Below are 6,814 nucleotides of genomic sequence, written 5' to 3'. Positions count from 1 at the left end.
CTGTACCCCTCTCAGGCTGGTCCTCTCATTAAATAAAGGAGATTTATTAGAATTGCTTTTTGTCTCTTTACTAATTTAACAGAGATAATTTAAGATATGACCATTACTTATTTTATGATATAAATGTTAATGTTTATATTTAATATATATTTTATACATTTGTTAACAATTCAACTCAGGCTTTTACTGAGGATATCAACAGTAAATAATAGTCCTAAAATGCTTGTGTAATTAAAATACAGCATGATTAGTCCTGTTTACTAGTGCATCTCAAAAGTGAAAAATATATATTTGGGTTTAATATCGTTCAGCAAACGGTCACCTTATGTTTTAAGCAACACATTTAACTTTTTTTTATTTTTTAAGTTTAAACTACATATTCTAGTAAACTGGGTTAAGGTCAGGACAGTAATTCTGGTTTAATGAACTTTTAGCCAGGTAAAAATTATTTGGAATATGTCAATTTACATGTAGAGTAATGTATAATTTCTATTAAATTATGATATTCTCATGATCTTCAGATTTTCTGAGATGCATTAGTAATTGGTTTGTGCCAAAACCAATGCAATAATAATTTCAAAAATGTTTTATATAAATATAAATGAAGTAAATACTGAATCCAAACAACACCAAGTTTAACACAGTCATACTTCTTGTCTTCACTTTCTTAAACAGGATATTTTCTCCCAGAAAATGAAAGGATAATAAAAGGTAGGTAATGTTCTTAAAATTTTTAATTATATTCATGTATCAAATGCAGTAATTTTTCAAGTTTCTTTTGTATTCCACAGGTTTCCTTTCTCCAAACTTTTAAAGAACAAATAAAGAAATCCAATTTCATGCAGTCTGTGCTGTGTTTATTTGATTTATTTACATGTGCCATGTTCTGTTTTTCTTTAGTTGTTTACATGTGTTCTGTATTTTTTTGTGTGTTTTGGGCAGCCTCCCTGTATTCTGGCACATCATATCATGCTCATCTTGTTTGTATAAATAATAAAAGTAATAAAATAATGTGGTTCCTATTCATAATCCAAATAATTCTGCATAAAATCTTCAAGTGGTGACTTCAGAATATGGACAGATCTTTGTATTCTTTGACTTCGTTCTTTTCGTGGTGAACTCTCCATAGCTGCAAGCTGAAACTTCTCCATCTTCTTTTCAACCTTAAATAAAAACATCAGATTCACTTTTAGCGACAGCATTTACAAAATGTGACAATTATTATTAACATAAAACATTTAATAAATATTACTAATAATACTCTCTCATGGGTTGCAATATTTGATTCTCATTTATTAACATAACCTAAATATAAATAAAAATGTATAAAAGACATCACTAATAAATATTGCACTGATTACAAATTAGATAATGCCCACACATACATCTAGACCTAGTTACCAGCCTGAGAGGTATATAGTAACTGTAATAAACCTCCTTTATTTAATGAGAGGACCAGCCTGAGAGGGGTACAGTAATAGTATATAATATATATATAATATATATATATATATATAATCGGCTTTCATTATATATATATCAGCTTTTATTATATATTTCCTGTTTGGCTTGCCATACCAGTGGTCCTACTGTGCAGGTGACACTAATGGCACTTATTCACCTGTTGCATCAGTTTACTCACCATGATGTGCCTTTTTGTGAGGCAGGAGGAAATCTGTGTGGACACGAGGAGAACACTGACAACAGTGACCAGAGCAAAGATCCACCCCATGAAGCTGTACCACCCAAGTATTCCCTGCTGCACCACCATAGTACCTAAATACAGTAAATACAGTATCTACAATAACACAGATACTTAAATAATTATGACCTAATCTACATTTAAGAAGAATATTTTAATTCAGATGTATTTCTCTTAAACTCCATGAAGCAAAGCAAAGGAAAGAAAACTCTTAATCCGTACATGGTTCATTTTTTATATAATAGAAAAAAACACACAATAACTGCTTCTGCTCTTAAGTGGCCAAAAGAAAATCTTTTATACTCAGTGATCAATTCACTCACTGTTTGAGTAGTTAGTGGAGATCTGTCACGCATAGACTGCACTATGATTCTACTGTGCTCAAATGTTGCAACTGCATCGTACTTCCAAAATACATTTTGACTTTATAAGACAATCAAACTGCTTTAAACAATTCTTTATAGAAAACAATTTTATTTAAAAAAAAATAAAAAAACACACTGAAAAAAAAAATAATTTATTTAATCCTTTCTTTTAGTAACCTTTACTTAATTTCTGCATACAATATCACCTAATTACAATTACTTAATATATACATTACTTAATTAATGATACATAATATATTATTCCTTATATATTATTATATTAATATATTATTATATATTATTCCTGAAATTTAAATATTTTTAGTTAAAACACACATTTAAATATTTACATATTTTCATAGATTAATTTTGTAAACTGAAAACTGTATACTAAAAAAAATGCATTACATGCCATCCATGTGTTGAGACAGTATTTTTAAATTTCAAGAATTATCATATATTGTGTATTATAGGTTATTTGAGTAATATTGTATAATCAAAGTAATTGTAATTAGGTAATACTGTATGCAGAAATTAAGTAAAGTTTACTAAAAGAAAGGATTGACCGAAGTTCAGTTCACTTATTTACTCTGTTACATTTAAGTCAGACCGAGTTGAAGTTACTTAAATTTATCTAAAATTTAAATGTACTTAAAAAAAAGCAAATGCAGAAGGTTGATAAACTTTAAGTAAATTTCTCATTTTTTTCAGTGCATGTAGCATGTTTCCTCGAAAATAAGTAAATAAAAAATACACACTTATATTCTCTTTCTCTCTTTATCATAAGTCTTTAGCTCTATAGTTTATTTTACTTGCTGTAACTTCAGCAACTAATCTGTATATAGACCGTTTCAATGAGGAAAACAACAACAAAGCTACTGCGCATGTCTGTTCCTTCGACGCTTCCGGTGGCGCTATTCTCAAGTATACAGGAGATCGCATATTTCGCTCCCGAACACAGAACAAACACGCTATAGTGTTAGTAATAAGTGATCAAACCTCTTCTCCTGATCTTTTTGATAAGGATTTAAGATGGAAGTTTTTTCCTCTGATTTAAAACGCTTGCCAGAGGTGACCTACCCAAATGTGATCACTACCTTGTTGAAAGCGCACCACAGTTTGGACGCATATAATTACTTTCTCAGTGGAAAAGTTGGGAATATTTGTTCCTGTAGTAGAGAAGGCATCACTATAGTGTATGGTGAGGTTGGAGCAAGTCAAATGCTATCCAACACGTACTCTGCATGGTTTATAGATAAGAAGGAGGGAGTTGTGAGCGGACACTGTAACTGCAGGCAGGTCAGCAGTGTGAAAAACGAAAGCAGGCGTGTTTACTATGGAGGACCAAAAATGACATAAGTATAAATAAATAAATGTTGAAATTAATAAATGAATAAATAAATAAATGTTAACATAAATAAATGCACATATAAATGAATAAATAAATATATAAATAAAACGTATTTATTAATTTATTTATTTACCTATACAATTATTTGTGCATGCATTTATTTATATATTTATTTATTTCATTTATATGTGCATTTATTTATATATTTATTCATTTAAACGTTAATTTATTTATTCATTTATATATTTATACATTTATGTGTATTTATTGATACTTATGTCATTTTTGGTCCTCCATAGTTTACTTGTTTAAAGAACAATTTGACCTGATTTTCAATGTTTGTGACTCTCAGATTATGTGATGATGTCAGGGCCCTGAACACATCACCACCAACTCCAGAGACATTTTACCTGCAAAGACATTTTTTACACAAACACAGTACTTACCTGGATCCTGTGGAAATGGCGGCGCGCGAGCCACCCGGGTCCTTAAGGTCTGGGTAGAGACCAAGGGGTGTCCTGGGGCAGGGGAGCCTGGGGTACCTGTGAAAAAGAGAACAGAGAAAATAATACATTAACATTGTAAAATTATCATCAATACTTACCTGGACGTCCAAATGTTTACATGCATGTCATTCTGTTTGTAAATATGTTAATATTGTACATATACAATCATGTATAGTTGTCTTACCCACCTGCCCTCAAGTTAATTACTTGTTGGTTTAGCCGGGGATGGGCTAAAGGTATTTAAAGGCAGGCGGGTACACTATTGGGGGGCTGGTTGAGCGTGGCTGGTATGCCGACGGGAGTTTATTGTGCTGAGTATTAGCATTTGTGGTGGTAGCTGCCAATCCACCTTTAACTCCTACCAGTGTAGCGTGTAAATAGTTTGTATATATATTGTAAATTTCGTTTTGTTTTCATTTTTGTTTTTGGGTTCGAGTGCTTAATTTGTCACAATAAACACTTCAAAAGGGATTCTTACCTGGTTCCAGACTGTTTTTGCGTCTCTGCCTCACCTCTCTCCGGTAACCTCCTGACCACTTGTCCTCACACTACCACAGATTAGGTGAAGGTTGCATTCATGTTAAATTATAAAGTTACGTCCACTGTTTTGAACGCTGTTTACCGCTAAACGGAAGTGTTCTAGGAACAGCTACGTCACTTCCTATGCTCATGAATATTCCTCAGAAACGGTCTATAAGCAGTCTTTGGTCATGGATAAAGTTTTGTCTCCACCCTGCGGACAAACTGTGCAACTGCAAGCTTCGAAAATAGACCACTGCAGTCCTTCCTCATTCTCATAGTCCTTGTATGCCCATATTTGGGGTTCCGTGTCTAAGCTGACTTTATAAATATTGAAAATGAGTGGGTTTTTCAAAAACCTCTTCACTGCATGATTAACCTAAAAATCTTTATAAGATAAATGAATCACAGTAGTATAACATTGGGAAGTAAAAAAAGCTGATCTTCAGAATAGCTTTTTGTGTATAGTCTATACCAGTATAATTACCCGAAGGAGACGACGACAAAAATAGGTAACAAAGCCTTTTATTAATTATTATTATTATTATTATTATTATTATTATTATTATTATTATTATTTCTAGACAATAAACCAGCTAAAAATCATGCATGAGTCAGACTAGAAATATTTGCATAACTTAAGGTTAAAAACCTCCGATCATAATTAATAACCAATAAACAAAAAAGGAGCAAAATTAATATAAAACAAACATAACACCAAATAAACAAAATGTCCCAGTCTCTAAGATGAACAGCTTCCAGGGCGGGCAGATGCAGCTCTTCTCAGTCCACAGGGTCCACTCACGCCCCTAACAGGGCACAGGAAAGGCTTAACAGTAGCTAGTTCCTTTAGACTAATCAGCCTCTAATATATAATGCAGAGGTGAACAATAACAAAAGCTTAACTTACGCAGTTTACTAAATAAAACTCCCTATAACAGCAAGCCAACTATCACATACACTGTAAATAAAAAGGCTGTTGGTACTCACACCGTTCTGAGCACAGTCAAAACTGTACTCAGAACCTGCAGCCGCTTGCCCACAGTGTATGGCTCGACCCTCAGTCACCAGTCCAACGCGCTCCCGACGGCCGCCGTCGTCACCGCGTGCTCCTGCTTCAGTAACCTCCCGGGTCTGCTGCAAGTGCCACACTCGAGTCTGTTTGGCCAGCCAGCCTCGCGGTCTGTACTCCAGCTCGCTCTCGGCGTGCACGCCGATTCCGCCGCTGCTGCCGCCGCCGACGCTGAGTCTGCGCACTTCCGACTCGCCCGCGCGTCCCCTTCGCGAGCCCTGCTTCCTGCCCTGTTGCTGCTCTCTCCACACGATAAGAGTCCACCTTTTAAAATAAGAGTCCCGACATGCCCGACACTCTCCCGCTGCTCTGATTGGCGAAAAAAGGGGATTGCAAGAAGCAGTTTCAGCTGTTCAGGTAATTAGACAGACAGTCTTAAAGAAATTATCGGTGACAAACACCCCCAAAACACAGCACACATCACAGCAAATAAACAAAGATCCAAAATAAATCCCACAATAGTCACAGCAAATAAACAGAAGTCCAAAATAAATTCACAATAATGCTACACAAAATCATATTATAATATAAATAAAATAAATAAAATAACCACTTTTTAACCTGTCCAACATATATATATAATGTATATATATAATGAACCCTGATATAATATAATAAAATATAATATAATAACCTTTTAAACTCCAGTTATAAACCTTTTAAACTCCAGTTATAAGCCTTTTAATCTCAGTGGTCTGACTGTAACTCCAGCATCAGCTCAAGGACCCATCAGCTCTCAGTATAGCCTAAACCCCGTTTATTTTAGAATCAAGTTTATTATAGAAAAACTTAACTTACTATTTCTAATTTGTGTTTTTAGCCCCCCTTCCGTTTAATTTTGGACTCACTCGCGGGCTCCCTCTAGCGGTAGGAAGTGTGTAGGCTCTCCATAAATCGGCTCTGGTTCTACTGAACTTTCAACTGAAAAAGGAACGATTGCACAACGTTAACCCCTAAAGTTGTATAAATTGCTGATGGGAGATACTCTAGCAACATTAATAAAATATGTTATAAATGTATAATATATATAATAATATATCATTTATATCATTACAATAATTAGTATTGTAATAATGGGAAATAAACTAGCAATAATAAAATATTATAAAATAATAATAACAACAATAATAATAATAATAATAATAATAATAATAACAATAACAACAACAACAACAACAACAATAATAATAATAATAATAATAATAATAATAATAATAATAATAATAATAATAAATATATGGTAGAAATATTTTTTTCCCCACCCCCCGCTGCGTCATTCAGCGCAGCGCAGCTGATTTG

Source organism: Astyanax mexicanus, chromosome 18 (genome assembly GCF_023375975.1).
Source record: "Astyanax mexicanus isolate ESR-SI-001 chromosome 18, AstMex3_surface, whole genome shotgun sequence".
Lineage (NCBI taxonomy): Eukaryota > Metazoa > Chordata > Actinopteri > Characiformes > Acestrorhamphidae > Astyanax > Astyanax mexicanus.
The sequence above is the reverse complement of the archived record's forward strand: the minus strand, read 5'-3'. Positions refer to the sequence as shown.